The 25,418-nt window shown below is 33.3% G+C and overlaps 1 long non-coding RNA gene across 1 annotated transcript; it reads right to left on the reverse strand.

Annotated features, from left to right (window-relative positions):
- Nucleotides 1–1,619: 1,619 nt before the first annotated feature.
- Nucleotides 1,620–24,612, reverse strand: LOC116668682. The gene is made up of 3 exons (XR_004325916.1): nt 24,425–24,612; nt 20,578–20,585; nt 1,620–1,632 (listed from the first exon to the last, which is right to left on the reverse strand). It is a non-coding gene; the product is annotated as an uncharacterized LOC116668682 (long non-coding RNA).
- Nucleotides 24,613–25,418: the final 806 nt, after the last annotated feature.

Here is a 25,418-nt window from a genome sequence, read left to right on the forward strand (position 1 = left end):
ATTAATTATGGTACTAAGATACTTGGGAGGAGGAGCTATTACCTATGTAAATGGTTTTCTTTTTTTAATTATCTTTGAATATGGCTTTATGTCTCTTGTTTTCCACATATTTTTAATTTTTGGTCTTGTCCCCTCCAAATATCAGGTATTTCTGAAGAGATACTCTCTTTTATTGCACATGTTTCAGTATTTGAAACTTGTTGGTTTTTCCTTCCTTTCAACTTTATTTCCTAGTAACCCTTTCCTGAATTGAATATGTGCTTGTTCCCTCCAGAAATGTGATGGCACCCAATATTTCCTCTGAACGGAACTCCAGGTTTGTTTGTTTGTTTGTTTTTTTAAAGCAACTATCTAAGCAATATTTATGTGTATGCCATACCACTCCACTTCTTTTATCTGTATTTTTCAACTCCGCTAAGATCTCAAGTTTTTCTTCCGCTCTGAGGGGCTACTACTGGTACTTTCTGAGTTCCTTTTTCAGGAACCCTTTGAAAAATACTCTATTCTTCCTCTAGTGTGCATCCACATAACCTCACCTTCTCTAAGTTTTTGAAATACTACAAATACAATACACATCCTGTTCTGCCACCATGGTCCCTACTCCATACAGGAATGAATCTTTCATCTGAATTAAAATACTAGTCACTCAACCCTCGATGAGAAACATGATCAAGTGGAAGTGTCTCTGGAAAAGCAAATTCAGAGCTCCTCGCTAGTTCAAAAGCCGCACGTTACTGCTCCGTCTAGTTTAAGGTGAGCTTGACCTTAATCCAAAAACATTCCTTTATTTACAATAAAACCGGCTCCATCCTTCCTTCACGTTGCCTAACAAGCCCATAAATAGGTTTGTGAATTCAGGTCTTGACTGACCTAACTGACCAAGATCATAACTGCTAAAATTAAAGTGTTCTTTCCAGAGGAAGATCCTCTAAGTATATGTCACATTTGCTTGTGAACTGAGGGTATAACCATTAGAGGACCTTGCACAATGCATTTGAACTGATCTGTTTCCACATGGGGACTGAATTGAAAACCGTAGTTATACTTGTATCTGTGCAGCCCTGCATGGACTTGCCTCACACTTATCGGCCCTTGTGTGAAACTACTTCCTTTTCTGCAAAATGTAACAAAATGCTAGATGTGTAACTGATGTAGACAAAATAAAATCAAGATTCTGAATTCCTAAATGAAATGTTGCTAACCAGTACCACATAGCACTGAGGAAAATGGAGGCAAATGAACAATGATATGCAATTTAAAGTAATATAAATGCAATTTAAATATAAATAAATGCAATTTAAAATCATATGTAGTTTGAAATTTAGAATGCAATATATTTAGAGTTTCTAAAATTTAGAACTTAGAAAATGCAAATTTCAGAAGCAAGAAACTGATTTTCTATTAACGAGTATTATTTACCCCTTTACCTTAAGCGTATGATATTAATTACACACACTGAAAATAACAACTCAATTTTTTGTGCTTATTTTTAATTTCTCTATGTTTCCTTTCCTGCTACCTGGAATGTGTTAGTTACACTCATGCAGAAAGACATAATCCATGTGAAAATAAATGAGCAAACATTTAAAAAACATACTCGGGCTGACCTATGGCAATTTAAGATGTTTACCACTCTTCCTTAGTTCTTGCTCTCTTTTTATTTTTTATATTGTGATATTACAGACCACACAGATTCTAGACAGTCATATTAAAGTGCTGGAAGCTCAGATAATATTAGTAATTTATCCTTGGTTATCAGCTTCATGCACTCCACTGACTTCAGGTGACTATAAACTGTGTGGTACATACTGTAGCTTATTACTTGTATGTACAGGTTGAAAAACTACTTAGCAGAAATAGGCTTTTACTTGCTGAGAATGCTGGTTTAATTTACACTGTGTGACATGGCCTATTTGGTGGAAGGTGCATCATTTAATTTTCCTGTAAGGAGTAACTTGTGAAGCCTTGAGCTTACGGGCGTCGTATATGAAAATTATTCATATGATGTATGGATTGCATCCTGGAAGGCTGCCTGGCTGGCTGCCCTGAGCCCAGTCCTGCTCCCCTATCACTACCTTCCCTGCTGGTCTTCCGGCAAGACCACTCAATATTAATCGCTCAACAATTGTACAAATCCTTATTTGACGTGCTGCTTCATAAGCCCAGCTGGTTGTTAGAAGTTGAAATAAATCACTTGACCTAAATTAACAGAAGTCCTGACAATCTGTTTTATGATATTTACCCTTGAATCCCACTCTATCTTAGAAATTGGAGAGGGTTAATTCATTCCAGGGGAAGAGAGGGAAGGAAGTGGAAGTAGATCATTGCTTCAAGTCAAGTGTTTCTTTAAAAAAATAAAATAAAATTGAGCTACAGTAGATTTACAGTATTTCAGGTATACAGCTAAGTGATTCAGATCTACATGCACACACACACATCTGTATATACACATATATATTCTTTTTCAGATTATTTTCCATTATAGCTTATTAAGGGATGTTAAATATAGTTCCCTGTGCTCTACAGTAGGTCCTTGTTGTTCATCTGTTTCTTATATAGTAGTGTGTATATGTTAATCCCAGACTCCTAATTTTTCCATTCCCTCCCTGTGAAAGCATTCCAGCCCAAGCCCAAAGGTGACACGACTGGCCATACTATGAGAAATGCTTGGGTTACCTAATTATTTGTTTCAAGATTTCTGACATTTCTGTATGCATTATTATATACACTGAAGAACAAAAATCTATATCTCTAAGTGGAGATACTTGGGTGAAAACAGAGATAAATTAAAGGAGTTTCTCTTAAACAAAAAAGAGCCAGAATGTAATGATTCTGAAAATTCCAACCCCTCCAGAGAGCAAAGGATGATTAAATGAATGAATGACAGTAGAGCAAAGATCAAATCCAGAATACTACCAGGAGAATGTGGCCTAAGAGAAAACTGAATGTAAATATAAAACATGTTTTTAATACTTCAGAATGATGGAAAGTGGTGTCTCAGAACAGCATTCAACCAAGGCAGTAAAAGGCCCTGAAGGGTGTGCCTCATGAATCCCCTCAAAGCGCCAAGCTTAAGAAAGGTTTGTCTTGAAGAGATTCATGGTGTGGCTTTTGCATAAAGGAGAAAATCCCCAGCAGATTTTCAAGAAACTCACAAAGTTCTGAAAAGTGCTATCTATATGCAGAAACATTCCGGGCTTGGGCTGAGGGAGTGTAGAATAGGGGGAGAACTTTGGAGCCCCCTGATCCTACATGCAGGAAACAAGCCTGTTCATCAGGCCAGAAATCTGCCTTTTTACTGGTGTGGGTACAGATCAGGAGAGGCTGAACTCAAGGTGCTGTAAGTAAGGAACTGTAGCAGAGAAGGCTTATTCACAGCTGGATCTGATCCACATGGCAAGATTCTGAGCTTTGAGTTAATGCTGTAAGGAGAAAGGACTCTGGGGGAACGGAAGTAGAGGGGTGTGTAGTTTGCACGTGAAAGGAATGTGAGTCATTGAGGTCAGAAGGAGGACTATGGCAGGTGGCTTCTTGGCACTCATGCCACTGTCTAATCTCAACCCCTAGAAAGTGCACGTGACCTTTTGACTTGTTTCTGTCAAACAGAATATGGCAGAGATGACGGGATTCATTCTCAGGATTACGTTATCGAAAGAATGTGGCTACTGCCTTGGGCACTCTGCCTGATTTATCTTGAATTACTTGTCCTGGCAGAAGCCAGTTTCCATGCTACATGAATTCTTGCTGAGAGGCTGATGGGGTGAAGGACCAAGGCCTGACAATACCTGTATGAGTGAGCTTGGAGGTGGATCTCATCCCTCATCCTCAGTAAAATTTTTAAATGAGACCCCATGTGGCCCTGGTTGACAGCCTGACGACTGCCACTTATGAAAGACCTTGATAAAGAGGTACCCAGCTAGTTCCAACCTGGATTCCTGACCCATAGAAACTGTGAAATAATAAATGTTTGTTCTTTTCAGTCACTAAGTTTCGGGGAAATTCATTATCCAGTAATAAATAACTAGTATATTCTCTAACTTATGTTTTTTAATTATTTGTTCTTAATAAGCATACACACACACAACACACTCACACACACACACACACTGAGGGGCAAATGCCTTTGAAGAGCAGACCTTGAGCCTTAGTTATCAACATCTGTAATTTGTTTTTCTATTCAGTTCTTATGGAGTGAAAGACTCGTTGATTGGATCCTCTGCTCTTTATTTTTTATCACTATGTTTATGCAAAATAAAAACAGTAAGTGGAGAATGAACAAAAACCACTACCATAAAATGGCTCCATATCTGTCCAGTGAGATAGTTTATGAACATCTGAGAGGTGGCTGATGCAAATTAAGAAGAGTTGTATGTGTGAAAGGCACACCAAATTTTGAAGGCTTAATAACAAAACGTTAATATAAATAAATATCTTGTTCATCATATCTTTTATTCATTTTATGTTGAAACAATAATAGTTTGCATTATAAGTGTGGTTTATATGATATTTCCATTGAATTATACTTACTTAGATTGTAAATATTCACGAAGTTTAAAAGAGAGAGAATAAAAGTGATGACTTAGGAGTAAAGGGTTGATCTTAGTTCAGACAGCAGTAACATGACGGAGGATGAGGGTTCTGGCCAAGGCAGGCTGGTACAGTGGATCCTGATACTAACTCTCCCTGGCAACACAGAGCATTCAGATTCCTGAGCCCCATACTAATCCCATCATACAGCTTATATAAACTCTTCCCTGTATTCAAATGGTTTCATTAAGGAGCAAGTGTTAATAATTACCAGTGTTCTAAATCTGATATGTTAAAAGCCAGGTCTCTATTAGATGCACCTGTGCTAGACTTATAACTTTGTTACGTGTTTTGAAAAGGTTTCTTAAAAACAAACAAAACAAAACAGCAGAAAAAAATTTGGACTCCCTCTCCTAACTACTCCATCTATGTTGCTCATTGTGTAATAAATAAAGGACTGGATAAATTGTCAATAAGATAAAATACCTACACATTCATTTTTCAACTTACTAGCCATGGCTATTCTTACTCAATTTTCAATTAGTGGTGCCTGGTCCTACATTCTAAAAATGTGCTGTTAAATGAAATAGTCCTCCAACTCTAGAACACTTTTGATTCCTAATTTGTTGAGTCAGATATTTTCATCCATTATTTGTTTAAATCACATGAAATAACGTTAAAAGTGCTTTATAAACACTGTTTCAAATGGAAAGAATTGTTGCTGAAATGAATAAAGGAAGGTTATTCAGAATAGGACTTGGTCATAAGTATGCTGCTGTACCATTATTATTTGTGTGTGTGTGTGTATGCTGCGTATGGACTTGTGTGAGAGATAAAGAGGTGTTGTCTTAGTCTGAGTTCTCCATAAGCAAGTCATAAATAATAATTTGCATTCAAGGGACCACTTAGGGAAGTGCTTGAGTGAAGACGGATACGGCGGTGAAGGAATCAGACCAGGGCACAGGAAATAGCTAAGCAAACTTGTGACTTGGCCAAGTCCCAATACAGGTACACTTCTGCTCACCACATTTGCAGGCAAGGCAGTTCTGATGCTCAAGGGCAGGCCTCTGAAGAGAGTCATAGATAGGCAATTCGTAGCAAAGTACTTAGGAACCAGAGAATAGGAACATAAAAGGAATAAAAGGGCTTGATTTGGATATGGGTGGAGAACCAATATGTTCACTTCATTCTGTAGATGACAATAGAGAAAACTATCTTCCCTCACTTTAAGTAGCGTTTGACTATTCACCGTCTGTGCCACTCATCTTAGCAACGCAACATCTTTCATTACTCAAGTATAGATGAAAAAGGCTTAAATTCAAATATCTTTAAAGAAAAATAACAAATCCACTGAAGTATTCATTCAAAGGTGCTTTCAACCAGATCTTTAGATTCTTTCTTCACAGACATAAAAGATGGAGACAAAAAGAAAGAGTTTCCCATCCAAGAGCAGTGATGTCCTCATAATTTGCCTGGAGTCTTCTTGGCCTCAACTGGAAGCATTTTATTTGTATTGTTTGTTGTCTTTGCTTTTTCATGTAACAATAGACAATTAGTGTACATTTTGTACTGAAATTCTCTGCTTGTAAGAAATTATGAGAAAGTTTAAAATGCAAACATAAATGGTCATATTATCCATAACAAAATCAGTAATTATTGTAACTACAAGGTGGGTTATATTCTTCAATTATCTTTGCAATCTAGGTACTATATTCAACAAGATGTCTTCATGTGTTGTGTTCTGTTTTCCAAAAAGTATTTATCGTCTGCCAAACATAGAACATCAGTAAACTAAGTAATTGAACAAAATTACAGGTTATTTACCAACTCAAGAATATATGTTACATTTATTTTTAAATAATACCTTAGACGCACATTCAAATAATATATTGAATGTTTCTTTCCAAACTCCAGACATTTTTTCATTAGAAGGATTTCTTAGATACAAAATAATAGGCTCAATTGTTAATCTGAAAAACTAAGTTATTTCACTGTGTGTCCAGAATTTGTGTACTTTGTGAATTCGGATTTAGTAGATTTAGTGGAAATGATATTGTGATTCAGCAAGTGAAATCACTGAAGTTACAGAATTACATAAGAATGTTAGAGAATGCTCTAGTTAAATATATTTTGGTTGATCTAAACTGAAACCCACTCAAGCTTGTTCAGACAAAGGAAGATTCAATGTATATATAACCTATTCTCATGGACTTCCAAGTCTAAGAGACTAGAGATGGAAAGTCAGAAATTCAGCAATACTGTCTTTCAGGGTCTATGTGGTCTTTAACACATTAATTCTTAATTTCTTAACTCTCTCTTAATTAATCTTGTATATTGTGCAATTTTGTCTCTTGTCCTGACTTTACATTCTCAAGGTGTGACCTCTAATAGTCACTATCTACCATCAGTAGTTTCTGTATCTCAGTATAGATATTGAAGAATGAGAAACATTATGTCTTGATCACCCTGAAGAACCCCCTCTTGATTCCAATTCAGATGCTTGTCATTGGTTGTACCAAGTGGGCTGGAGACATGGATTTGGCCACATAGCCCTAGTTCTACTTGAATAACTTTTTCCTCATCCATATATAAAATGTTAAAGATGGCCTTTCATCAGCGGTCACACAAAGCTGTAGACTCATTTCTGAGCCAGAGAGGACTGAGAGACATATCTAGCTACTGCATTCAAGGTAAGACTTAGAGATTCTTTCTTATGCGAGGGCCCAACTGCAGTTCTCCATGGTGTGTTTTTTTATATTTCAACTTTTAAATAATTTGGGAAATTTAGAGGATGATTAAAAAAAGTTTTAAAAATAAGTTATAATGTTTCCATTTTTCAAATAATGTACTATAAGAATTCTAATTCCTTTATCCACCTACAACTATCTCTTCAGTTCCACCCAGCAAGAGATAACTGTGTCAACAGGCAAATATCTTTCCAGACTTCTGTTTATGTCTATGCACACACATTATTTAATATCAGATGTATTCTACATATTTTATGAAATATATAGAACTGTACCATTGTTTTTCATTGTTGATAAAATATCGTATGGATATAAAACATTTTGTTTAGCCTGTACTCTAGTTAAAGCTATTTTATTTTACAGCTTTTTATGGAAAAGAGATATGAAATCATATATTTCTGTATATATATTAGCCCTCTTCAATGACTGTTTTCCTATGATAGCTTCCTGAAAGCAGAAGAACAGGATATGGATGACTCATACTTTTAATATAGGTAGCTGAACTCAATCTAAATGTACAATTTTATGCTCCAACCAACAGTGAACAGTGAATAGTGAATAGGAACCATTCCACCATATTTTTGCCAAAAGTTGAGATCATAAGTTTTACATACATGTTTTACATATATTACAGAAAAATATAATATTTCACCCAGTTGACTTCCCTTGAGTAGTAAAGTTAATTATATTTTCTTAGGAGCATTTTTTTAAATAACACAAATTGTACAAATGCCTGTGCCATTGTTTTCATGGGATTGCTTATCTTTTATTTACTGATGTGCAGAAGCTCTTGTCTCTTAAAACTAGTTAGAAAACTGTGAGTTTATCATTTGTATTTTTAATGTTCTCTATGGTCATTTCTCCATATAGATAATTTAAGAATGATTTTCTTAATACAATTAAGATACAATTAATGTTATTCTGAAAACTAACTGCATAGTCACTTGTTATTTGGTATGAAGTTAGTCTTGCATTTTTGTTTTTTAGTATAATTTTTATAATTTAGTAATTAGCAGTGCCTTTGAGGTAACACATAAAATCACTGAATTTTGCTGTTACTTCAGTGTTCGATTTTTGGTAACCTGTATATTTTTCTCCTATTGATTTACTTACAGTACATTCAATTTTTAAAGCATCTATTTCACTTAGAAATTCAAATTTTGAGGCCTAAAATTATACTCATTATAAATTACCCCACTATGCAAATAAAACCCCAGGGTTTATGGCAAAAGTGAGACTGCAGCAGAATACAAAAAAGGTTGATTTTTAACTTCTGAAAATATTATGCATGTTACTAATGTTATCACTTCCTTATTTCAGTATTGTTTTAGCTGTTTTAAAAAAAATACCACCTTAACAGTGGCTTAAAGAAGCTGGACTGCAGGAGGGAGAGTTCTCAAGGAATGAGGAATTAGAAGAGCTCTTTTCCACAGTCATTCAGGGCCCCCTCCTCCTTCTGCCTGTTGTTTTGTCAGCCCTTCCGGTGCTGCATACACCTGTCTTGCCGTCACTAAGCTTCGGTCTTAAGGAGGAAGCAAAAAGAAGTAGGATGATGCCCCAGTCTTTCCTCTGAAGATACAGCCTAACACTTCCAAATGTTTCTTCCATTTACATGTCATTTGCAAAGACTTAATCCAAGCATATGGTCACATATGGCTGCAAGAAAGACTGAGAAATGAAGTTTCTAGCTGGTCAGTCATTGTTGAAATTAGATGATCTCTTATTTAAATGAAGAAAGGGCGGGGATATCAGGAAACAGCAGTCTGTGCAGAGAGAGTTTTTCTCTTTCTAATGCATATGTTTTCTCTTTTTTCCTTAGTCATTGGGCCTTGTATTGTTTTTGTTTGTTTTGATTTAATGAATTTATACTTGCTTTCTGATTCATTAGCTTCAGGCTTTGGGTTAATTGCTTCTACTTGTATCCTTGTGATTCATTTTTTGGTACTTTTCCTACTTTACAATATCAAAATTATGGTTATTGTCACCATTTCTTAAAAGCCTTGTAAGCTATAATTTTTCCTTGAAGTATCCCTTTAGCCTCCTCTCATAGCATCTCATATGACATGACTCATTTCCAGTTATTCTGTGATAACTTATAGTTTTAACTTTCAGATGTTGTTGTATATGATTGAAATCTCTTACACATACATGAAAAAAATTCCTAAACATGCCTAAGACCATATGCAACCTCAAGCCAACTTGACTCATTACCTTCTTTATTATTTTCCTATTGTGTCTTTATTTACTTGACTATAAATCCTTAAAAATCAGCATAGGGAATCACCATGTATGACCACGGGGTTTACAACCTAATTACCTACTTTTTAACTCCTGATGCATCTTTTTGAGCTTCATGATATTAATTGGGTTTCTTGGTTTCTCTAGCCTTCACTTCCTTTTTGGCTGAGAAGTAACTTCTGTTGCCTAATTGGAAAGATTATTTATGACAAAAAAAAAAAAAAACACATTGAAGCACCTAAATGAATGATAATTGGTGGGGGGCGGTTAGGTGATTTAATTATTTGGGGAAAGACTTGAATGAAGAAATGTAATCGTATTTTCCCATGAAACCTCAGGATTTGTTCACTGACATACGTATCACATTTGCTCATGAGTTCTATTTTTAAAAATATTTCAGCGTTAGGCATAAAATGAATAAAGGCATACTGTGTTACTATTCTTTTGGTTGTTCGTTTGTCACAAATCTAAACAATTGACAAGGATAGGTTAGCAACCCAGAAAAGCTATTTCCTCTTCTTGATTAATTGTACCCGGAGCTACAGCTGGAATGAGTAACGTGGTGCTTCATTAAAATGTGTATTAGAGTTTTAAAATATCAATTTTAGTTAGTAATTACTATCACACAAAGGGATGGGAGTAACTATACTTTTTAGTTTTCAAAATATGTTTGTGTTTCTTACCAAAATTATTGATGGTGTTGATGAGAGCTTATAATTGTCTTTGTGCTATTGGAATACTGAAACAATGGATAATTTTGGAACTGGAATGATTCAGTCTTAGTTGCTGAAAGATATTTTAGTGGGAAAACAATCCATGTGAGCCCAACAAGGGAAAAAAAAACTAATCTTCCAAACAAAATTATTATTATTATAAGTTACCCATTTAGAGATGAACTGACAAAATACTGCAACCTGGAACTTTAAAATGAATTAGATTATCAACTACTTTTAGCCATTTGGGAGAACATTTACAGCTTGAATGAAATTAGGGTCATTTTATTACTCGTCATTTTTAAGTTTTTAGCCTTCTTCTATAAAGTTATCATGTCTGAATTTAATTCTACTCATGCAAAAAACAGGTGTCGGCATATTTATTGGAAACATTCAGGTTAAGTTTCATTGTAATTGAGAGCAGACTGATACAGTTTACTGAGTGTGCTTTACAATTTTTATTCTCAGTTTTGTGTTCCCAGGAGTTATTGTGAGCAGTGCATCACCTTTCAACTTCTTTGAGAACCAAAGAACTTTTATTTGCCATAGCCTTCTATGCTATCCTCCCCGTCTCAGTCTGACGGGGTGTAAAGATGCATCCTGAAAAAATTTTAGCACAAATCCCAAAGGATTATTGACATCAAATAAAATGTAACTGAACTACTAGTTAATGAAGTTTTTTTCTTTTATATTTTTCCTTATAATGTCAAAAGACACATGAATTGATACAGATTTTTCCCCAGTTTTTTTGAGATATGACAAATAACATTGTGTAAATTTAAGGAGAACAATGTGGTAATTTAATATACATATATATCATGAAATGATCACCACAATAACTTTAATTAACACATCTCTCAGCTCACATTATTTGCCAACTTTGTGTGTCTGATGAGAACATTAAGATCTACTCTCTTAGAAAAGTTCAAGTGTAAAACACAGTATTATTATTGTTATAGTCACCACGCTATCATTGTCATATTATTGTTACAGTCACCATGTTAGATATTAGATCCCTCGAATGTATTCATCTCATAACTGAAAGTTTGTACCCTTTGACCTACATGCCCTCATTTCCCCCTCCTCCCAGCCCCTGGCAACCACCTATTTTCTGTTTCTATAAGTATGGCTTTTGTAGATTCCACATATAAGTCCAATCATACAGTATTTGTCTTTCTCTGCTTGACTTATTTACTTAGCAGAATGCCCTCAAAGTTCATTAATGTACAAATGACAGAATTTAATTCAATTTTTTTACCTGAATAATATTCAATTGCATATATGTACCACATTTTCTTTATCCATTTATCCATTGATGAACACTTGTTTCCATGTCTTGACTACTGCGAACAGTGCTGCAATGGACACAAAGGTGCAAATATTTTTTCAAGATAGTGATTTTATTTCCTTCAGATATGTACTCAAAGTTGGGATTGCTGGAGCATACAGTAGTTCTATTTTCATTTTTTTTTGAAGAACTTCCATATTGTTTTCCATAACGGCTCTACCAATTTACATTCCCACCAACAGTGCTCATGTTCTCTTTTCTCATCAATTATTATTATAGCTTATCTTTTTTGATAATAGCCACCCTAACAGATATGAGGTGACATTTCAGTGTGGTTTCATTTGCAGTTTCCTGATAATTAGCATTATGCTTAACATTTTGATGTATTTGTTGGCCACTGTATATGTCTTTGGGGAAAATTCTATTCAAGCTCTTTGCTCATTTTTTAATTTGATTATTTGTTTTTTGTTACCAAGTTTCATGAGTTCCTTATATGTTTTAGATATTAATCCCCTACCAGATATCACAAATAATTAGAAAGATATCTCTTGTTCATGAGTTGGAAGAATTAATATTACTAAAATATTAATACTATCCAAAGCTATCTACAGATTCAGTGTGATCCCTCTCAAAATTTTCCAATGGTATTTTTTTTTTACAGAAATGGAAAAAAGACCCTAAAATGTATATGTAACCACAAAGATCCCAAATAGCCAAAGCAATCTTAAGGAAGAACAAAGCTGTAGGGATCACACTCGATTTCAAACTGTACTACAAAGCTTCAGGAATAAAAACAGCATGTTACCGACATAAAGAGACACAGACCAATGGAACAGAATGGAAAGCCCAGAAATAAACCCAGGTATATACAGTCAACTAATGTTTAACAAGAGAACTAAGAATACACAGTGGGGAAAGGAAGGTTTCTTCAATAAAAAGCATTGGGAAAATGGATGTTCACATGCAACATAATGGTTTTGGACCTCTATCCTACATTATTCACAAAAATTAATTCAAAAGACTTAAATGTAAGACCTAAAACCAAAAGAAAAAAAAAAAACACTTGGAAGAAAACATAGAGGAAAAGCTCTTTAATGTTGGTTGTGGCAATGAATTTTTTTTAATATGACACAAACAGTACAGGCAACAAAAGTAAAAATAAAGAGGTGGGACTACATCAATCTTAAAAGCTTGCTCACAGCAAAGCAAACGATGAACAAAATGAAAAGGCAACCTATGAAATGGAAGAAAATGTTTGAATTCATGTGTTTTTAGCACAGAAGGATTTATGCCATTATTGCCAAGAAATGTGAATCTATCTTTGCCTACCATTTCAAATTTAAATAAATAAGTTTAGCTTAAATGATCAGATTTCATTGTAGTGTGCTTTCATCATACAGTATTAATTAAATCTAGATTTGCTGATTTAATACATAGCTGCAGTAAAGGACAGTGTTTTTTTTTTTAATAAGCAAGCTGTTCTTTGTCTCAAAACTTTCTTCAAAAGATTATGAGATATACGCAGAAAGTTTTTTTTAATTATGTATAAGTGTTTTTTCCTGTTTTGAATGTTTTGACTGATATGATAAATGCCTGAAAAATACAATTATTTGTCTTCTTTCTTGGTAAAATGTAATAGAATCACATTGCTTTTTCTGGTACAGGACCAGATTCAATAGTGTACACTTTGTAAAGATTTTAACATGAAGATAAAATCAACAACAAAGACATATTTAGTTTCAGAGAAAACATTTTAACTCAATGAGAAAGATGGCCATACATTCTCTGACAATCTTAACAAAAATTGCACTGTCTGAAAAATGTTTCAAGAGTGGTATCTCACAAATGGAAATTTGGGTAAATGTCGATTTTAGCCAGTCAATATCTTGCATTTGAGATGATATATGGCTTCCAAGACTGTTGGCTATTTTCTTTCTTGCAAATTTCTACCTAGGTCTGACCTTATTGATGTATTTTAAATATGCTGGAAAAATTGATCCCTTTATGTACAATTTTAATGGAATTGGAATGTTCTTTTATCTATTTCTAATTAGTCAGGAATTTTTTTTTTTAATTCACACAACAAAAGTAACTCCATGGCTGCTTTCTATTTTTTTTCTGAAAGAGTAACTGTACTGATTAAATAGGGGGACAAAAAAACACTGCTCCTATCACAGTGAATAAAATTTTCTTTTAGATTTAAATATTTACTTACAAGGCAGGTTTTATAAGATTGTGAAGTTGTATGAAGCGAAATTCCTGGGAAAACTATACAGTTGGGAATTTCTCAGGCTGGATTTACAAAAGGAAATAAACACAGACTATATATCGAACTCTCTGAAAGTTATGATGCAGCTCAGATGAAGACTGTATGGTACCACTCCTTTTTTTTTTTTCTCCCCTGAGTCAGCCTCTATTGAAATTTCAGCAAGCTGTTCCACTAGCCCCCATACAGAACTTGGCAGGGGTTACAGCTAGCAGTCGGCAGCAGCCGAAGTCATTTCTCTTTGACAGAAACCATAAAGCCAAACACTGTAATAACTTCTCTGATGGAGTTTTAGTGGTGGAGCTCTTTGTCTTGTTACCGTTGCTGTTCACTATCCAACTGGGCCTTCACCTGGGGGAATGATTACGACGCTCTGTGGTCTCTGTTTCCACCTGTGACCCCTGAGCAACTGAAGAGTGGTAATTTTTCCTCAAAATGAATTTGATACCGGGGAAAATCATGCTGTCAGAGAATGTCCTCGCTCTCTAAGGACCTCTCAGAGTTGCAGCAGTGGCCTTCTAAAGTAACAGGAGGCAAACTCATCCGTGACTGGATGCTCTTTCTTTTCTCTAACCTTTAACACAGACAACTGGAAAGGATCATTTACAGCAGCCGTCCACGACTTCAGGCTCGGATGCGGGAGAGGAAAAGAAAATAACGTAGTAATAATTTAGGTTTCCTCCCTTTTCCCTATTGCTGGATTTTAGCTTTGCATGTGTTCTTATTGTAACTGAGCTAAAGGTGAAGTTCAGCAATGAACTGGGATGTTTTAGCTGAAATTTTGAAACTGTTACGTGGGAAGTCCTTGTGATTGTCCTTTGAACTCAGAGGCATGGTGTCTCAAAAGATTAGCTTAGGATACCCTCACCCAGATAAATCATTATTATAAGCAGGAAACAAAATGAAAGACTATCGTTTTATGAGTTTTTGAAGACAGTGCTTCTTAGTTCATGATTTCTTTATGTTATGGCAACGATCTCAAATAAGTGATGCTATGTAAACTGAGCCATGCCCCACCTGGGATGATTGAAAAAAAAAATTAAGTGCAAATATTATACTGGATAGAGTCGGAACTCTATAGCAGTCCTCTAAAACACTGCTGAAATTGTTTCAGTAGTCCTTAATTTGGTTAGATTCAACCTACAGTCAGCTACGCTGACATGGACACTGGGTCATATCACAACATTGTCCTTTATGCCTTAGCTCCCAGCTTCTTTCAGTTTGTCCTGCACACATGTGGATCAGGGCTGAGAGAGATGGAATGGGTTCATAAATCTGCAGTTGCCTTTTCCTGGCTCTTTCTATTCAGGTGACATTCTCTTATTTTCTGATGGCCCTAGTTTCCCTAGGTCTTTCGCCTTTGCCATCCCCTAAGAGAGAGTGTTTTGTGTTTTGAGAGGGTTTTTGTTTTTTGGTTTTTTTTTTTGGTTTTTCATCATCTGTCTTTTTTTAAAAGACTTTTTGGACTATTTTGTTTTACGTGTGTCTCTTGTATATTATATATAGCTGAATCTTGCTTTGTAAGCAAAGGGGACATTTATTTTCCTCTAAGAGATGAATTAAGTTACGACCTTTACCAAGGATCTCAACTCCATCATAATAGTTTTTTATCTTTATTACTGTGGTTTACTTAATATCAATTCTTTCTCTTTCTATGAAATTGTTTTGTTTTTATTTTATTTCATTTGGTGTTTTAGAAAGTGTACTTTTTGCATAGTATTTGTCTTTGAATTTACAACATATTGTAATGCTCTTATTTTTCCGTGTTTCATTTAACATTTTATGTTTATGTTTTTAAAGGCATCTGCATGCAGCCTCTACAACCATCAGTGAGAATATTCTCCCTTCCTATTTTCCTCCTCACTCTCTTCCTATTTTTATTATTCTAATTTTCATATATTTCTGAACAGAAGACATTTACATAATATTCTTTCATCCCTATCATTTCCCTTATTTTAGACTTAGATTTACAATTAGGTCTGTATATTTAATGCTTACCGTTAGGTTTTTTTGCCAATTTCCAAACTTACTTCTTTGTTGTGTGAAGATCATATTTTATTATTTTGTTCAAGAATAAATATAATTTTCCTTGAGTTAATGCATGTTTAAATAATATTTATGACCTTGATAATTAAAGAATAACATTTATTGGTTCCAAGTTTAAGATTATTGAAATTGCAGCTACATTGTTGTTTTCATTTATATGCTTTTGAGAACTCTAATTATCTTGTCTTTTTACTTACCTGTTTCTCTTGCTAGTGGACCTGAGGGTTTTGCCCCCTCTAATCTACTAGTTTGATTTGGATGTGTTTCAAATTGATTGACATAAGGCAATTTTCCCAAGTATTAATTGGGTCCATTTTGTTTGTTCATTCAGGTCTGCTCCCCCACTGCTCCTTCTCCAGCGTCGTCTTCTTCATTCTTGGCCTCTTTCTCTTCTCATTTTTTAATCAATGAGATGTTCTTGGATTATAGTTTGCTATTATTTTTCTTTCATGGTTTTTCTTTTTCAGAAAGTCCAATTATACCTGTAATAGCTCTTCTTTGATGCTCCTCGCTTTCATCTATTCTTATTCAAAACTGTTTTTCTGTCTCCTTGGTACGCTCTTGGTTACTTTCCTGCTTTTTTCAATGCCTCTAAGTTTTTACTAGAATCTACTTCTCTTCGTTACCTTGTGAATTACTTTTAATTTCTATATGATATTACCTTAAATTTTTTAAGAAAAAAATTTGTTACTCTTTTTTTGTCTATTCTTTTCTTAGCTTTTGAATTTCTGATCTATGCTGGGTTTTTTTCCGTATAACTAAATACTTGTTTGAGCATATTTAATTCATCCTAAAGAGTTTTTTACAGTTTATTTTTTCTATGTATATGCTTTGGGGTTTTTGTAATCAGTTATTGTGTTTTCATTTCAATGTTTTTTATTTTTGTTACAATAGTTTGTAAACATATGGTTTTTTTTTTTTTACAAAGGATTTCTGACAGTTTGGAATAATTTTCAAGATTCCTATATCAATAAATCTTTATTTTCTTAGTATTCTGAAGTTTGATACCTTTAAAGGCTAATTTTTGGTAGAATGGGAAGAAGGTATGTGTTCTTTGGTGTTTTTTAACTTTTTCTTGCAGAACATTAAGTCCCTTCCTTTTTCCTCAGTTTTCCTCCACAGCTTAGTTTCCAAATAATTTCTCACCTTTCCTACTAAACATCTTCTCCCCAGAAATGCTCCCTAAACAAGAATGCTCCTTGAATTCCTACTTGCCTTGTTAAGTCTTTTCTGTGGATTCAGTGTTTTGTTAGACAAGAACTTTTTCTTTTCAATTTTTTTACATAGAAGATTAACTTTCTCTTTTGAAGTGATTTTTAATAAATAGTAAGCACTCTACTCCTGTATTTTTTTCTTTCATGCTGTTTTTTTCACAGCCCTCTAACTAAAATTTTTTCTACCTAAAATTTGAGCCAAGAGTTAAGGGATGTAGCTGGTGAAAAATGGTTACTTTTTTTTTTACTCATGGGATACGAAGTTGGTAGTGTTCTGTTTTCTGCTTACACTGATATGTGGGTTTTGTCTGGTGTAATTGGTACTTCTAACTTGTATAGTTTTTAGAGATCATGTTGAGATATTCATATTTACGTATCTGTCATTACTTTGGCTACTTAGTTTTTTTAATGAATAACATTTATGATAAATTTGCTTAATTATATAAAGGTTTTTAAAATGTTTTCAGTAACCATGCATCTCAAAAATAAACACCATTTAAAAGTGGTTAAAAAAAAAGTCACCAAACTAGGATAAGAAACAAATAAAATACTGGGGCAAAGGCTAGAGGTCAGTACATCAACAAAAGTACCATTTTCTTCTTGTTTATATCTCAATATTGTTGCTTTAATTAGTATAATACTAAATATGCATGGACATGTTATTATAGATATTTAGCAAGAGTATCCTAACATTTCCCAGTAAAATGAACAACTTTTATTAGCTGAGACTATTTTAAACGCTGTAACTCCAATCTGGTATGAAACAATGTGTAATAGGCATTAGTCTTTAAAATGATAGAGATTTTGGCTTCATGCATCCATTTCACCTCTAATCTTCCAACTGACAAAGTGCCTCTCTTTAAGCATCAAAATGTAAATGTTTTCTGTGCTTGTCTCAGAGCTTGTCTATGTTTTACAGCTGCTTCTAGGAAATATGTTTAGGATTTAAGCACTTACTTTAGAATGTGAGCAGACAGGTGCTCAAAAGTTGTAAAGCATTTAATGTAGAGCTTACGCTGGACTGTGTATGAGCATATTTTAACTTTTATGCTTTCATGAGACAACTATTTTATTTTACTTTTCTACAGAACACAATTGAACACTCTGATTTTTTTTTAATTCACCCTGTTTGATTTTACACTGTGTTCCTCATCCGTACCATGACAAAAAATACAGGATAGTTCTTGAATACTAGACAAATACGTTCCTTTTTTGGAATATGACAGACTGGAAAATACATTTTATACAGAGTATAATTTGAGCATCTTTCTCCCTTCCTAAATGTGTTAACCTTAACAACTGTTTAGAGTCTTCAAATTAAAGCAACATCCAAACATAATGTAAAAATAATCATTAATCACTAAATAAATGGCATTATATATACTTGCCATGTTTTCAAGATATAAATATTCTTCCATTATGCATTTATTTTGTAGAGATTTTCTGAACTATTTCAACATGACTTTTATTAAAATTGAAAATAAATGTTAATATAATGATTAAATTTGGAGACATATACAACAAAGCTCTTTTTCATAAATATCTACAAAGGAACAAATATTCATATGTTTGAAGTTTTAGTTCTAATAATATATTGATGAAGCTATGCATATTCTATTTATTTGTTATCTCTATTGGGAAAAAATTGTATTTTGGTACAGGGCAGGGAATATAATTTTGTTCAAGAAAGTATGAACGTGTTCAAAGAATGATGGTGGCACATCCAAAGAACTCAGGAAATTTTCAGAGGTGGGGGCTTACTGACCTATTTTGGGACAATTTTAGCATCAATCTAAATAGATACTGGTAGATTACCATCAATTAATAGCCAAAAGTCCACAAACTCATTATAATGTAATAAATAAATGAGTAAGAAGGGAAAACTCTCCTGTATAGAATAATGCCAAATAATAAATAAGGAAGAAATGACAGAGTTAAAAACTCATCAGTGGCTACTAAAACTAGTGGAAGAAAAAATAGATGATAAATTGGAAACGTACATAATCTTAGATTATCTCACTATAAATTACTTACTAATTACAAAGAAAAAAGTGGTACTTTTACAACACAGAAATCCAAGAGACACCATCTTAAGCTATAGGTTACTTACCATTACAGATGTTATGTAAACTGGCATCACTTAACTACTGATGTGACGCACTTAAAAGATACAGTATTGCGTTTGTAGCATTCATTCTAAGAAGTCATAACATGAATATAATCTTTCCAATTTGAAAGACATTAAAAAAAATTGATCCTTTTTTTCAATCATGTAAAGGTCACAGAAGGACAAAACAAAACAATAAAGACCAGAGAACTGTCTCAGATTAAAGAGACATGGAAACTTAACTGTTATGTAAGACCTGTCACTGGATCCTAACATGGAAGTAAATAGTAATTAAGGCCACTATTCAATGTCCTTCATTCACTGAAATGTGATTACTGATTCTGGATGAGAAGATATTATTACACGAATGTTAAATTTCTTACTTTTATTAATTATATTGTTATGCAAGACCACGTCCTGATGTACCTAGACATAAAGAGGCATTATGTCCTCTATTCACTCACGAATGGTGCAGGAAAAAAATAACATATATACATATGTAATGCGCAGATGTCATCTTAGAGGGAGAGGGAGAGTGACGGAATGGTAAAACAAATGGGCCAAAAGGTAAACAATGGATGCATCTGAGTAAAGGGTATACAGGAGTTTTTGTTACCACTCTTGCAATAGTTCTATGTTTTAACTTACTTAAAAATAATATGTTCACAAGGGACTTATAAATTAAATGTTTTTAGAATAAAGTTTTGCTAATAACAATAGTATTTATAAATATTTGAAAATGAATACCTGATTATGATCATTTTAGTGATTTCCTGGAATAGCTGCAATTTCATTTTTAAGCGTATATACTGTTATGTTTTATACATTATAAATTCAATCATTTTAAATGAATAACTGTTTCTCTCTACTGAGCAGAAAATTCATGACAGGTATTTGCTCTTAATGTAGAGTGTGGATGCCTGGAGGGCTTAAGAAATAGTTGTCTCCCCAAAATTATTTGTAAAATTTAACGTATACATGCATTTTTCTGTGCAGATGTTTTTGAAATTTATATTGAATTGTTAAAAGGTTGTATTAATGAAAAAGTGTGGCAACCACCTCAAATTCAACTTTCCTTGATCATTATCCAATGGCATTTTTGTTCTTGGTTTGTATGGAAACACTTTACCTTTGCCATTACTCCCTGCACACGCTCTTTTACCATTATAAGTTCACTATGCCTATACCTACACCTGTGTTTGTGTGTCTTGCTTTTTTTTTTTTCATCCCTAAGGTCTTCTCTCTTTGGTCTCCATTTTTCTTTTCTAAATCACTTTACATGTGTTCTTTGATAAGAAAAAATAATCATCAGAACTCACAAGTTTATACCACCAATTAACATTTCAGCTAAATGTTAACACTACTTTGAGGATTATGTAATGTAGGTAGTAATGAGCAATTGAGATGGATGCCAAGAATATGGGTATTTACAATGGATCCTGAGACAGCTCTGTGCCAGTTGAATGTATATTTGCAAAATAAAAGACAGTAGCACAGCAGAAAACATTTTTTCTATTTAATTATTCCTAGTTCTGGTCAATTATATTGTAAAATAAGCTTTGTTTGTGTATTATCTTGCTTGCTGTTAATGTAAAATATTCTCTTTTTTGGTCAATTTTTAAAATTTAAAATAGCATGCAAAGCAGATGATTCTCCACACAGAATCTTAAAAAAGAATTTATGAAATATTCATGGAAAGATAAATTTAGTAGATATAAAATTGTTTTAAACATTAAAACATAATGCACATCATGAAATGTATTCTATTATTTTCACATTTTGCAAAATGTAAAATACAGTTCTAAGCTTGCAGTAAGAATGCAGAAACATCTATTTGTTGACTGTCCATTTATGGATTGGTGGAATTTTATGTGTGTGTATATGTGTATGTGTGTGTGTGTATGTGTGTGTATATATATATATATATATATATATATATATATATATATATATATAAAATGAATGCTTTTCAGTGTGTATTTTCATCCGGTTTTTCAAATAACCTTTAAATTTCACATTAAGCATACTATTAATTAAGAAAATACCATTCCAATCCCACTGGTTAATCATAGTATTAATAAATAATATAAGTTATTTTAATTACTTGAACAATGCAGATTTGTTATCTGAAAACAAAGCAAGCAGTCCACAAATATTAGTTCCCGTCTATGTTCAGATAAATATATGAGATAAAAAAATGGCTTGTTTTTAATTAAATATATTGACTATCTGTGTTTGCATCTTTGTATGTGTGTAAAGTCTGTTCTCTGACTCTCTCCAAGTGTTCAACCTGAAATTAAAACATTTCAGATAAACTTTTGTGTTAAAAAATAGCTTGTCTTGTTACTCCCCTCCCCAACTTTCCATTAAAATACATATTTAATAAAGAAAATGATACATGGTTTCAATGCTACGAACAAGTTAGGGTGACATATATTCTTGATATCCTCAATGTTATTTCTGTTAAGTGAAATCATGGAAGAATGTGGCCTAATTGATCATCAACTATCATTTGTAACTGGGTGAATAGCACAGTTAATTGGAAAAGTACAAAATATAGTTTCAAACAAGCCATTAGTGTTTCACCAAACAAAATATTAAACAGTATTAGTCTTACTACTTTGAGGGATGCAGATAACATTCTTCCTCCTTGTGCTTTATCACTGTTCCCCTTTACTTTCTCCTTTATGATTTTCTCCCTTTTTCCTTTCCTTTCTTCTTTCTGCTTTTTCCTTTCCCCCATGGTTTCTGTCCACTTTTTATTATTTATGGAAACAAATTACTGACATTTTCAAGATTCAGAGCATATATATGGTCCTGATTAATAGCTGAATCAACATTAGATGAAATGACATATACAAAAGAAATAAATATTGATTTAACCCTTGCCTTATTTTGTTTTGAATTATTGTTGTTAGTTCTAGCAGCTTAGCCTTTATCCTAATCTATTAGTACGTTAATTATAGAGATTGGAAATTTGACAAGAATTTAAAATAACTTCGCTAGTATTATTCAGCAACTACTAGGTGGTAGCTTGTATCTTTGAACACATTTGTCTTGCTGAAAATCCACACACTTAAGCATCTTGAGACACTGCCTCCCATGTGATACCTATTAAATAGACAGATAAAAATCACATTATCACCAAACTTTGAGGCTGAGAGCCTATTTTTGTGATATGACAGCAATATATGCAAAAACAAAGCAGGTGGATTTAGGCTGAACTTTTGAATGGTTTATTTATACTATTCTAAGGTATTAATTTAGAAAAAATCTTATCCCTTATTCCTCTCTAATAATTATTTTAGAAATACAATTCTGTGTCAAAAAGAAATGCTGACTGACAGTTCTTCTTTGGTAGTGGTTAATGTCTTTGTTTACTTCTAGGATTCTGTGTTGATACTTCAAACTTACAATGGGTTCCAAGAGTTTATAATCACTAGGTAATGCTGAGAACCTTGCTTAGACTTGATGAGAGAATGGTGATGAGAAAACCTGAATGTCAGTTAGCTTCCGGACAAGTTAAATCTTTTCATCCTAATTTACATTAACTACATCACCTACCTAGCAAGCAGCTCCCACTCAACTTTATTTTATTGACTGGAGACTTTTCATGTTAACCAAATACAGAAATCTTTGAGTTTTTAAGGTATGGTAATTTTTAACTCTTTATATTAAAAAAAAAAAAACAATTCCCCCAAGGAACATGTTAAAATTAAATTAGGTACGTTTAATTTCTTATTAATAATCATAAAATATATGCTTCAAAATACATCATTCCCTCAAATTTATCAACAAGACTTTACTTTGCAGGTGCTCTGTAAAATGATTTTGTGTTCAACTTGCTCATTTTTATTTTACTTAAAAAATTATCTTTATAGTGTAACGGATGATAATTTTCTTATAAATAAAGTGTTAGATTATTACTTGTGTTTTCTCATAGATAGTTACATACTGGCATGTTTACTTTTGTTTATGGTATTGCTTATGTTGTATTAATTCATTTGTTCTATTTTTTAGATTCCACATGTAAATTTACCTTTTTCTATCTGACTTATTTTGCTAATAGGCATAATCCCTCCAGGTCCACTCTAGTTGCTGCAAATGGCAAAACTTCATCCTTTTTTTATAGCTGAGTCATATCTATTGTGGGAGGGGCATGTGAGGGGAAGGGAATTAAGAGGTACAAACTACTAGGAATAAAAGAAATAAGATACAAGGGTGCAATATACAGCACAGGGAATAGCGCCAATACTTTATAATAACTTTAAATGGAGTGTAATCTATAAAAATATCCAATCACTATGTCATACACCTGAAAGTAATATAATATTGTAAATCAACTATATTTTCATTAATTTAAAAAAAAATATGTCTAGGTCTAAATAGCACTACATACCTCATTCTTCCACTAAAAATTGCAACATAAGAATTTTCAATGTTTTGTGTTGGTTAAAAATGATATAATATTCAATTATACAAATCTTCCAAAGCATTTACCATTATCTCACAGTTAATCATTTACATTATTTGTCTCTCTCTCTTCATTTATGATGTATTATATTAGTTGAAAATGTATGAGCAGGATGTGAAGTTCAATGTCTTTCTAAAATGTATACTTTTCTCCTTTGGTAATCAGCAATAAATACATATTACATATGCTAAGGTAATTTAAAAATTGAAGTCTGAAATTTACCATATTAGGAAAATAATAGTGTTTTTTTTAAACCTTATTAAACTATCATAGCATATAAATACATTCTGGTGACTTGCTGGGGAGACAAGTGTTTTCTTATTCACAGTAAAATTGTACTGTATGATAAATATCATCTATTTAATTGAATAACTACTTTTATCATTACATGTTGATAAATTAAAACCAAAGATTTAAAGTAATTTACAGATGCTCATACACACTTAGTTATATTCACATTTCTATACATCAGTTCTACACGTTGAACCCATTTATAAATCTTATCATTAATTATTATATGTGTCATTATTTAAAATGTTTGACATAAGAAAGACAGTAGATAACACTGCTTAAGTTACCTAGCTAGCAATAGCTCCTGTGAGATCTGTGTATAATCTGATTGTAGCCTGTTACACATTTGTTTCTCATGGCAAAATCCCTTAGGAGAACATATTTAAACTAGGATCACAGTAATAGGAACAGGGATATAATGGGACTACTGAAGCACTTGCCTTGGCACAGAATTTAGGAAGCTGGGGGAAGGGTGAGGAGGTAGGAGAACGGGTGAAGGTGGTCAAAAGTTACGAACACCCAGTTATAAGATAAGTAAGTTCTGGGGAACCTAATGTACAACGTGGTGACTATAGTTTACAATACTGTATCATATACTTAAAAGTTTCTAAGAGAGTAGATCTTAAAAGTTCTCACCACACACAAATAAATTGATAAGAATGTAAGGTGATGGATGTGTTAACTAAGTTTACTATTGTAATCGTTTTGCAACATACGCATATATCCAATTACTACCTTGTACATCTTAAATGTACACAATGTTCTATGCCCATAATCTCAATAAAACTGGAACCTCAATGTTATATGTCAATATCTCAATAAACCTAGGAGGAAAAATCATCAGCCAAAAAATGAAATACTGGATCCAATTTAGTGAGCCCTGACCCCTATATGGGCACTCAGTCAATCTGAAGACAGCATTTCACTCTGTGTGAGTGTCTCAGACACTGTTATGCATACAAGGAGCCCTACGCTTTCATGCTGCACTGGGACCTACAAATTAGCTAGTTAATCCTGCATACAAGTGAGGGTGGTACTTGTGTAGGATGGTAAAAGGAAGGATGATTCTTCTAAGTGTGAAACAAAGAATCTGCTTTCAATAATGCAGAGTAGTACCAGATGTTATTGAAATAAAGATGTAAGAAAAATAAATGTAATGTTTTGAAATTGATTTAAAAAAATATTAGAGCCAGGCATCTTCTGAGATGTGGTGGAGTTGATAAAAGTGTCAAGTGGATATGAATCCTGCATTTTGGCCTGGAGATCATACCTTAAGATATGAAGCCATGCAGCATAGTTACATGAGCATATGGAATTGTATAGTATTTTTAAAAATACTAGCTCAGTCACTTACATGCTCCAGGACTCTAGGCAATGTAAATTTCCTCTTGCTCCTCTGTGAAGTTGAGCCACTAACACCTATTTTCCAGGCAACAAACACATAACCATCACACATTTTAATTGTCTCATACGACGCTGGCGCCTTGAGGGCTTTAAATTACTTTTA

This window comes from Camelus ferus, chromosome 14 (genome assembly GCF_009834535.1).
Source record: "Camelus ferus isolate YT-003-E chromosome 14, BCGSAC_Cfer_1.0, whole genome shotgun sequence".
Taxonomy (NCBI): Eukaryota; Metazoa; Chordata; class Mammalia; order Artiodactyla; family Camelidae; genus Camelus; species Camelus ferus.